The sequence below is a fragment of the Narcine bancroftii genome, chromosome 11, assembly GCF_036971445.1.
Source record: "Narcine bancroftii isolate sNarBan1 chromosome 11, sNarBan1.hap1, whole genome shotgun sequence".
Taxonomy (NCBI): Eukaryota; Metazoa; Chordata; class Chondrichthyes; order Torpediniformes; family Narcinidae; genus Narcine; species Narcine bancroftii.
The window spans coordinates 36,205,522-36,217,201 of record NC_091479.1 but is presented as its reverse complement, the minus strand read 5'-3'; the positions used below and the strand labels follow the sequence as shown (position 1 = coordinate 36,217,201).

Below are 11,680 nucleotides of genomic sequence, written 5' to 3'. Positions count from 1 at the left end.
CGCCTCTGGCGCGAATGGGAGTAAGTTGGCGGAGGCGCCGGATCCTTCCACAGCCGCGCGGTCCAGGGAAAGCGGGGGACCCGCCGCCCACCGGGCCCCACCCGGGAGCGGCCGGTACCGGCGGGGTGTTTGGGTGGAGCCGAGGCGTCGATACGAGGTTTGATGCCGCCGACAGGGCGAGGCTGGAGGCCGCGAGGTTACTTGCAGCGGGAAGGGGCGGGGGCAGGTGATTGGCAGGTCTGTTTCCGCATGCGTGGTGAGTTCGCGCATATGTTGCAGATACGCATGTGCCGATTGAGGGCGACGAAGCGAACCCTTTCGCAAGTGGCAACTGACCACTGGCGCATGCGCACAGAAATTAAGATGGCTGCCCCCAGCTAATGGACCTTGAGTCACAAAGTCAATCCTGTGACTGTTCTCGTTTGTCAAATCATTTGATTTTAAAAATAGGCTCTAAGACTTCAGGTCTCCTCGCTCGGGGGCAATACCCCGACTTGCGACCATCGTGGACCCACCCTCCCCCCCGACTCGACCTTTGTGGGACCTTTGGACTAAACTCCTTTAATTAAAATAATAACTATTTATAAACTCCAAGACTTCAGGGCTCCTCGCACGGGGGCAAAACGCCGACTTGCGACCATTGTGGGGTTTGATTGATCCTTTGGACAACACTATGGTCGCAGGTCGGGGAGGACCTGTCGGGGTCATTGGGTCGCTGAGGAAGGGATGGAAAACCAATCCATTTTTTGCTTCCCAATGCTCATAGAAAGTGTCTGATTCCATCCGTTTTTCCTGTTGTAGTATCACATTTTTCATAAAGTTAGATGTTATTTTTTAAATTGTGTCACCTGAACAATAATGCTCCAATCCTTCTGATCCTGACGTACCATGTGTTTAAAATGTAATGTTTCTCAGTTACTTGATCGAATGCCTTAAAAATATCGGGACTTTGGTGTTAAAAATACAGAGTAAAGATTTCACCAATCCTTTTGAATTTATGATCTCTGGGATTTCTGGTCATGTTTTCTATTTAGGTTGGTGTATCTTGCAGACCTGTTTGGTTGCAGCAAGTAAGAAGTTATCCATTTGTAGCATCCGCTGCGGCAGTGCGACCAAATAAAGAGACATCCACCCAAGGTGAGTGTAAAACAAAGACTGGCTTTACTGGTTTAAATTCCCCACGTGTGCTCACTGGCCCACCCACTTCTGGTGACGTACCCCTGACTTCCAGCATCACTCTCCAGCTGGCTGGCCGCTACGCGGAAGTGAAGGGCATCTCAGCCCGCACATGGTGCAAGGCCCAGGCTCCTTCTCATCTTGGACTGTCCAAGTGTTGCAGTGATTTGGCCTTTTTTGCTTGCCCAGTTGCCTGGTGCGCTACAATCTCAGCGTTGATAAGGGAGAAATTCTTTCAATGTTTTATTAACTTTTATTACAGAATTCTTCCTAGTTTATCTGTGTAACATTGAAAATTATGGGTTTTCATGAACAGGAATCATGATTTTACTCATAATTTGGTGAGCCAATTGATAGGACAGTTTTTGCTCATGCCCCATGGGAAGCAAAATAAAATTGAAGTGACAAAATTAGGAAGGTTTGTTGACCCTTCTTTTTAAGCAGTATGTCAGGATGATTTTCATCTTGCTTGCTGAATTAAAATGTGATTTGTCAGTTCTTAATGGCAGCTGCCATTATTGGCATTACAAGGAGAGATGGGAAATGGGTCAGGTCCTTGGTGGTCCCAGTAATGCAATGGAGAAAGATGTCACAGGGCTGAATGTGGTTTAGGGAGGGAGAGGGTATTAATTTTTAGGAAAAGTATGTGGCCAGCCACCTATCAATATTTTTTTATCAAATAGAAATTCCTGCTGGTAGAAGCCATTTCCTACTTTGAACAGGCCCAATGTCATTATCCAAGCAGATATTGTTAAGAGCCCAAAGGATCCCAAAACCCAGCAGCAAGGGACATTCACCAAGACAAGTGGTTTTTAAAACAGAAGTTATTTTTAATCAAATTTAATCATTAAATTAGAATTAAAATTTAACCTAACTCTATACTTAACAAACCCAAATTAACCCCTTTTTAATTCTAAGTGCACATATTTGTAATGTGTTTAAATTTAAGAAAAGTGATTTGGTTCACAGTTCAATCTTACTTCTCTTTCTTCCAAGTTCTCTGGATGCAGGCAATTCCGCTGTGCACAGAATGGAATGTGTATAAATTTCACTAGGATTTGGTGCTCGAAAGGTAAATGTTTACCGCTCAGGATAGTTCTTGTAGGGTTTTTAGAGAGAGATGTGTTGTTCTAGGATTTCCACAACTGAGGTACCACCATTAGTCACCTCAATGTCTCACTGATGAACTTTGCCCCGTTAGGGTTTTCCAGATGGCAACTTATTTCTACAAGCTACTACAGAGTTCCATTCCTCTTATTCCAAACAACAGGAGTTCTTTCTTCTGCTTAACCTAGTGTTAGATAAACAAAACCTAGGAGTGACTTTCCTGTAAGCAGCCTGCAGAAAGGTACTTGTAGCCAGCCTGGCTCCATTTCCAAACAATGGTCATTCATTTTATGACATCAGTTTGATTAACACCTACTTGTGAATGTGCAGAACATTCTCCAGAGATCTTCAATATTTCTTCAGTCTTTCAAATAAGATGTTTTAAAATGTATGTGTGTGTATGTATGTAACCTACTCTAAATCTTACCAAAATACCAAATATTACCAAATTCTCCAAATATATTTATCCATTACAATATCACATAAGGAGAATTTAAGAGACTCTTAGACAGTCATATATGGGTGAAAGAAAAACAGGGTTGTAGCGGATACACAGCGCAGTATTACAAACCACCACCATCAGTTCACAGACTTACCTGACACGTCGCGGGCTAACAGTGCTGGGTACCAAAGTACAGTGAGTGGATCAGATGAAGCCCCTGCCTAAAGGCATGGGGCACTAATGGCTCGTAGCTTTAACCTGCTGGTCCTGTGGACCGGAAGGTGTTCACTAATATTCTCATTGACAGGCAGGGAATAAAAGGTCTGTGTATGTCTGCAATAAACCAGTCTTGAGTTGACTACCTTTGTATGTGTTTGCCTTTATTTAGTAGCATCTACCGCAGTAGCCGCTACAGGGTATTATTTTTTTGTTAGAAATATCAAGATCAACACATCGTGGGTCAAAGGGCTTGTACCGTGCCGTAATATTCTGTTATTTCTGTTATTGCTTGACTTTGAATATCTGTTGTAAGCTCTGTGAGACTTCAATAATGTAGCAAATGTGCACAGCAACATTGCAGTCAGGAGTTTGTATCTCCTGGTTGACGGGCTTTTCTCTTTTTTACACAATGCTTTCTAGTTCTCGTCAGTAAGAAAAGAAATATTGTGCATGTTGAATATGTCATTATGTCTAAAATTAACACTGGAAAAGAGTCAGTAACACCAAGGTAAATAGTACCCTTTAGTGGCTGGTGCACAAGTTATCACTCGGTGGCGACAGTGATGTGAAAATGTGGGTAAATTATTTTGTATATGATTTATACATGTTAAAATTAGCTGTTGTTTGTTCCAATTTCAGGTAGGTGTGGTTGTAAAGTGGGTAAGGATAGAAAATACTTGGGGATAAAAAACTGGGGCTTGCATTTGACGGTGTGAAAGTCAAAATGGAAACTCAGAATAAGGCTCATCTGATTAAGCAAGCCACTGGCTCTTATACTTCCACCAGAAGTGAATCTAGAATTGAATTTTGAGTCATTTACGGTGGGTAACTTCAAAGTCTGTTGATTGTAAGACTAAATTAAGAGCCCTTTTGCCCCTGGCTGTGCTGAAAGATTGTTTTGTTTATTAACTAAATCTTTCTGAGAGGGAGAATAGTGTGAAGCGGCTTTCCAACTCGTTGGTGATGAATCTTGCAGTAAGATTTTTCAAATAATTATAGATTCCTAATTCCTCCCAGTCCTCGGGCATTTTCTCCTGCAATCTACATCAGTTACCACCATCCAGGGATTCTCATGAAGGGTAAGTTTCAAATTCACCTCCTCCAACCATGTCCGTGCCCTCTGTGGCAAGAAACCCAATGCAGAGTAAATGACAGATTGGCTGAGCGCCTCCACTTGGATCACAATGGCCATCTTGGCTCATGGTCACAAGATGTTTTAAGTTCCATTCCATTCCCACACTGACCTTTGTCTTCTGCCTCCTCCATTGTCTGGGTGAGGTCAAATACAAAGGAACCATCTCTTATTGAATTTGTGAATCGATGGTATGAATATGGAATTGTCCAAGTTCATGTAACCAGCCCACACCCCCCCAGGTTTTCTCTCTGTCCTGTTGATCCACTCAGTTCCCCTCATATTTTCCCTTCCAAACCAAATGACTTATAAATGTGGGCAGAGAAATGGTAGATGGAGTTTAATCTGGACAAGTGTCTTGCACTTTGAGAAGACTTGTAGTAGTGTTGCAATGAGGGATCTTGGGGTGCAAGCGCGAGCTCCTTGAAAGTGGCAACAAAAGTGTAGGGTGTTAAAGAAAGTATTCTTCATTGAGCAGGGCATGAAGTATAAACGTGGTTAGACCACATTTCAAGTGTTTTCTGCATTTCTAGTTGCTGCATGACAAAAAGAGTTTATCAGGGGGTTGCTTGGGATAGGTTCTGGGGAGAGGTTGGACAAATTTGGATAGTTTTCTCTGGAACATTGGAAGCTGAGTGATGACCTGGTTGAAATTTATCCAATTATTGTAGTCCTGGAGAAGATAGATTTCTTCTTCCCCCTCCCCTGTGGGAGATGTTAAAATACTACGATGCCTATATTGAACTGAGAGGGGAAAAGGAGAGAAGTGAGGCAGGTTTTTGCACAGTGCGGTGGGGGTCTGGCCCACGCTGCCAGGATAGTGGTGAAATCACCACGATTTAAGAGGCATTTGGTTGGGCACATGAACAAGAGGGAATAATGGGTGATGTGTATGGACCATGTGCTGACAGATGGGATTATGCTCTGTTGGGTGATGATTCATTTCTTTTCAAGGATTGTTGCCGATGGGCAATAAACTTTTCACAAAGGTCTATCTCCAATGAATGTGTTTAGAACATTTCCATGAGTTAATTCCCTGTAGAAACACCAGTTTATCATTCAAGCTGTGTAGCCACAGCAATAATGCAAAGTTAAAGGCCATCATCACTGAATCCATTTTAATCAGCCTTCAACTTGAGACAACAAAATCAAAATGCAACTTTTAACCTCAAGGAAAGATGAGTAATCCTCTGTACCACAGAATTATTGCTGAAAAAATATTTGGCAAATTTTGTGAATTCAGCTTCCAAAGAGTTGATGAAGAGGAACCACAACGGGATTTTAAAAAATTAAACCCAGAACCTTTATTAGAAGAAGTTCATCGCAATAAACATGTTCAGGTTCAGTCATGATCGATTCTGGATTGGCATGTGGCAGTAATAAAAGGAATGCAGGATAGATATATTCCAAGGAAAAATAAATTAATGATTTGAATTGTGGTTTAAATGGTTTTGTGGCCAAATTTGCGGAGGTCATCAAGATAGGGGACAGAGTAGGAAATGTAGAAACCGTAAAGTTGCAGAAGGATATTGACATATTAGGAAACTGGGCAAAATGATCGCAGATGAGATTTAACACCGAGAAATGTACAGTTGTACATTTTGGCAGTGGAAATAAACAGGAAGCATACTATTTGGATGGGATGAAAATTCAGACCTTGGATGTGCAAAGGGACCTGGGTGTCCTTGTGCAAGGAAAACTAAAAGTTAATGACCAGGTGAAATTGGTAATGAAGAAAGCGAATGCTATGTTGGCATTCATTTCAAGATGAATAGTGTACAAGGGAAAAGAGATGTTAATGAGGCTCTATGGGGCACTGGTGAGACCTCCTTTTGAGTACTGGGTGCAGTTTTGGGCCCCCTATCTGAGAAAGGATGTGATGTTGTTGGAGAGGGTTCAGAGGAGAATGATGAGGATGATTCCCAGAATACAAAATATAATGTACGAGGAGTGTTTGACAGCTCTTGGATTGTATTCATTGGGGTATCGGAAATTAAAAAAGAAAGCTCATGGAGACATTTTGTATTTTGAAAGGTTTAGATAGGGTGGATGCGGGTAAGATGTTTCCCTTGGTGGGTGAGTCGAGGACAAGAAAATTAGAGGTTATCCATCCAAAACAGAGATTGGGAAGAACTTCTTTCGCCCGAGTGTCATGGAGCTGTGGAACTTATTGCCTCATACAGCAGTGGATGCCAGATCACTGGGAGTATTTAAACAAGAAATAGACAAGTATCTCGTTAGTGAGGGCATGAAGGGATATGTGGAAAAGGCTGGAAATTGGAAGGAGTGTAGAGTAGCTCAGTGTGTATTTACGGAGCAGATTCGATGGGCCTGGTGGCCTGGTTCTGTTCTTTTGTCTTGGGATCTTGTTCTCATTTGAGAGAGATTATCGAAGGCAACTGAGAAAAATGGAAACAATGTGAGGCAATTGTTGGAGTAGGTTATTTGTTTGCCATCTCTATGTAAAACTCCAAAATTATCTGTCACTTTGGATCAGTGCTGGTCCCTCCAATCCCTGAGGAGCATAGTCTTTCTAATATGTCATGTGTTCTTTCAGCTACAAATGATTCTCTTTTTCAAACATGGCCACAGGTTACTCGTGCTTCATTTCTGTCTTGCAATCTTTTTGGGTGTTTTTTTAACATAACTGTAAATGTGGAAAATTCCATTTTGGGAGTGGATTTCTTGTCACATTTTTCCGTGATGTATTTGAAAAAACGTTGTTGTGTGGACTGCAGCTCTTGACTGCAACTGAGCTGCATTTGTTGTCCTTCCAATGCCATCTGCTGCCTGACAAGCCTTCAACCTGATTCCTGCCCTTTCCAAGCCTTGCGCAAGTGTTTTCCTCGCCTCGTGACCCCATCGTAACGGTGTACAGACATGCAATAAGCCACCATATAAAGGCAGGGTCTGAGACGCTGGTCGTAATGCCCCCAGATTATCTTAAAATCGCAAGATTGGATTGGCAAGAGTTGGGTGTCGTCCACAGATCTGACAGCTGCTGGGCTTCACGGTTGCATATGGTTCTGAAAAAAACTAGGGATTGGCGGCCTTGCAGAGATGATCGTCCCCTGAACAATTCCACCGTGCTTGACTGATACAATATTCCAAATTTACAAGACCTCTCAGCAAATCTCCACGGCAAATATGCATTTGCTAAAAGAACGTGCTTACTATTAGATTCCATTTGAGTCTTCGGATGTCATGAAGACAGCAGTGATGGTCCCGTTCGGCATGTTTGAGTTTCTGAGAATACCATTCGGTCTATGGAATGCAGCTCAGACATTCCAGCGGTTCATGGACCACGAACTCACTGGTCTTGGGTTTTTTTTTGGTGCTTGTGTTGATCGAGGAGATTCTGGTTGTAAGTGTGGATGAAGAGAAGCACAAGAGCCACCTTATCTCATTGTTTCCGAGGCTTGAGGAATGTGGCATCGTGATCAATCCCAGGAAAGTGTTTCTGGTGCTTCTGATCTTGTATTTTTGGGACCTAGAGTTATGCAACATGGTATTTTGGCTGATGAATGAGAAGTGCGTGAATTTTGAGAATTTCATCCCTCCATTAAGGTTGGCCAATTGTGATGGTTTTTAGGTATGAGGAATTTTTATCGCTGTTCCCTGGTGAATGCCACAGCATTTCTATTACCTCTTGCTGAACGACTCAAAGGATCTGATGTCTGCTTCAAAAAGACCTTAACTTTGTGTATGCTTTCCATGATGTGAACACTTTTCTTGCAAATGTCACTAAGCTTGTACATCAAATGCCTAAGGCCTTTCTCTCTTACAACAGATGCATCTGTCAGTGCTGTGGGAGCAGTGTTCGAACAGCTAGTCTGTGGGCAATTGGAACCTTTGGTGTTTTTTTTCAGCCAAGCGGTCACCGGTTCAGGCAAAGTATAGTACATTTGGGCAAGAACTCTTAGCTATCTATCTCGCAGTGAAACATTTCTGTTTTAAAAAATATATATTTATAGTTTTGTATACAGTTCAATATAATAATAGAATCGTATCCAAATGATGCGTTCAATGATCAAAATATAATAATAAAATAAATGTTGTACTGTACATAAAAGTAAGAAGAGAAAAAAAGTATAAAAGAAAAAAATACAGACCTAGGTGCAAAGCTCCTGTGATTACTATTCCCTCCCAAAAGGAAAGGCAGGATATTAATAAAATATTAGAATTAAACCAACATGATAAGGTTCAACCATTAAGATTAAAGAAAAGTGGTGGTGGGGTGGAGAAGTGAATACATTAGATATCCAAACCCATATCTAAATATGGTTTCCATATTTTGAAGTAGGTATCATACCCAGTTCTAATATTATAAATCACCTTTGCTAAGGAAATACAATTTTGCATTTCCCCACAATCAATTTTAAGATGGGATTCAGATCTAAAACATGAATTTGAAAAATTAGGAATAAATTAATTGATGTGCCATTAAATATAATTGATGAATAAGTTATTATTAACTAATCTATCAAAAACATTAAGTACTGTCCCAACAAATGTCAGACCAGCAAAAAGGGTCAATTTCAGTTCCCAAATCCAATTCCCATCTTTCTTTTGATTTATTCAAGTCTGGATTTGGAGATTCCTCTTGAAGTAGAAGATACAATTTGGAAATGTTTCTTTGTAATTCCCTCATGGATCCCAATTTCCAATCCAATATTTCAGCTTTTTTATTGGAAGGTCATCCTTTGACCATTTGTACAGACCACCAGCCTCTTATGCATACTGTATCTCTACTTGCCAAGGGAGATTCAGCACTTGCACTTCATCCTTCAATTTTCATCGGACACACGTGACAGCTGAGAGAAAGCGAATTGGTGCCCAATCCAGGTGCGACATTACATACAACTACTGACATCAATTTCAATGCCATGGCTCATGTACGGTGCACTGATCCCGATTTCATCCGGTGTAACCAGATCAACTCTGGTCTCCATCTTCAAGATGTGACCCTGGATGAATCAGCTGAAATGTTGGTCTGATTTTTTTTCCCCCAACAGGAAGGACATTTAAAAAATGTCACATTTAAAAAATCACGTAATTTGTTATCTTTTCCAAACAAATACAAGCTTTCATATTTAAATCCACATAATTTTTCCAAGTAATCCCAATACATTCCCTCGCCACTGCTCATGCTAACTGAATAAACTCAATTTGAGATTTATCCATTCTTAAACCCATTGTTAAAGTTGTAATATACCCCATTTAAAAAAAGCAGTGGATCTAACATTAAAGTAGTCTCCAATAATTCCGTCTTAAACTCTTTAATTTTTATCCTAAAAGACTTACTTTATCACACAACCAGACAGAATTGAAAAAAAAAGTACCAATTTGAGTCCCACAATTAAAACATAAATCTGAATGACTAAATCCATATCTTTTTAACTTTTCCGGCATTTAATACAACTGATGTAGAAAATTGTAGTTCACCAAATTTAGTCACACTATCTTCACACAGAGTAGTCCATCCTTCTTGGGATAATTCTAAGGATAAATCTTTCTCCCATTTAGGCTTTGATTTATCTAAATCCAGTTTAGCCATTTTTTCTTGCAACAAAGAATACATTTCTGAAATAAATCCCTTTCTGCCCTATTTACAATTAAATTTTTAAATTTAGTTAACTTAGGCATGTTCAATTCCCGCCCAAAACTCTTCACTACTGGAGCATGTACTTGAAAATATGCAAGCAAAGAATTTAACAGTACCTCAATTTTTTCCTGAAACCTAACATAGGAAAAAAATATCCCATCTTCAAAACAATCTGCTAACACTTGAACACCTTTCATCTGGCAAATCTTTAAACACTGAGATTATTCATCGAGAAGGATATGTATTTATCCTGATATGATGGAATTTGGAATGAAACCTTATCTCCAGTTCCTATTGCCAGATTTCTTTTATACCAAGTATCACATAAATGTCATAATACTGGCACATTATAATAATGCAAAAGACGAGGAGTCCATCTAAATATACACTGATGTATAATAAAATGTGAAATCTGTGATAATAACATTTTAGCCCAGTGTGGAGGTTGATTAACATTGAACATCCTATTAATAAATTTTAACTGATAATTAACTAATAATTTAATGAATAATTCTGAAAATGAGGCCATTGTCGTCCCTAATGCATATTGCCATGTTAAGTTTTGCATCAATACTCTAGCCAATGTACCTTTCTATAAAAATATTCTGATTGCTGCATAACTCTTTAAAAAATATGTTTGGAAGCGAAGATGGAATTGATTGAAAAAGGTATTGAATATAAGGAAAATTATTATTTTTAATACAATTCACATGTGCCATTCATGTCAAAGGAAGGTTTTTCCATTTGATTAAATCAGCTTTAATTTTATCAATAGAGAAACATAGTTCAACTTACACAAATGTTGATAATCCATATCAACCATTACCTCTAAATATTTAATTTTCATTTTTCATCTAAGCTGTGTAATCTGTTTACAAGCAGGATAATCTTCCTCTGTAATTGGTAATATCTTCCTCTTATCCCGATTAACCTTATAACCAGACATTTCTCCATATTGTACCAAACAGGTTTGCAGATGTCATAACGATTACTGAGGATTTGTTAAATATATTGGTACAAAGGAACCTTATATTCTCTTCCTTTATTTTAATCCCACTAATTTTATCATTTTGTCTTATAGCTTGGGCTAGCGGTTCTATTACCAATGGTGACAAAGGACAACCTTGCCTAGTGGAGCGTGTTAAATTAAACGTATCTGAAATTTGTCCATTCGTCAACATCCTCACCAAGGGATTTTTATACAAGTCTTTAACCCAACCAGGCAAAAAAGGTCCAAACTTAAATCTTTCAAGTATTTAAATAAAAAGTACCTTTCAACTCGATCAAAGGCTTTTTCTGCATCTAATGCCACTATCATTGATTGATTCAAACAATGTCTTGACACATGAATCAACGTCAACAGTCTAACAATATTTTCAGAAGAAAATCTATTCTTAATGAAACCTGCTTGATCAACATGTATTAAACATGATAAATACTTCACAAGTCTATTAGCCAATACCTTAGCTACTATCTTATAAACTACATTTAATAACGATATTGGTCGATATGAGGCAATTTTCAATGGGGCTCTTCCTTTTTTGCAATAACTAAGTCTAGCTCTACAAAAGGATTCTGGAAATGCTTTTGCTCTTCTGTCGCTTGTTTAAGAACATCCATCAAAACAGGAGACAAGACTTCATAAAATTCTTTATAAAACCCTCCTGTAAACCCATCTTCTCCAGGTGATATTCAATATCGCTTCTTCAATTTATAAATCACTGAAAGGAACTTCCAATTCTGTCCTATCTTTATCGTCCAAAACCGATAACTCCAAACTACCTAAAAAAAACTCAACACGTTCCTCATCCTGATTTACATCAAAAGGATATAAATTCTGGTAAAATGAGTGAAATTCATCATTCATTTCCTGAGGTTTAAAAGTAACTCTTATATTATTTCTTATCGCATTTATTGTCCTTGATGCCTGTTCAGTCTTTAATTGCCAAGCAAAACTTTATGCGCTCTTTCTCCTTACTCATAGTAATTCTATTTAGAT

General features: G+C 39.3%; 1 long non-coding RNA gene across 2 annotated transcripts in view; it reads left to right on the top strand.

Moving 5' to 3' along the window:
• Positions 1 to 100: 100 nt before the first annotated feature.
• LOC138745217 (uncharacterized) overlaps positions 101 to 11,680 on the top strand; it is a 29,803-nt gene continuing 18,223 nt past the window's right edge. The window contains exons 1-3 of one of the 2 annotated variants that reach the window (XR_011346096.1): positions 101 to 157; positions 1,035 to 1,137; positions 2,173 to 2,248. This is a non-coding gene — a long non-coding RNA (uncharacterized lncRNA). The remainder of the gene's footprint in view (positions 158 to 1,034; positions 1,138 to 2,172; positions 2,249 to 11,680) is intronic. The other variant, XR_011346097.1, reaches the window with a different exon arrangement.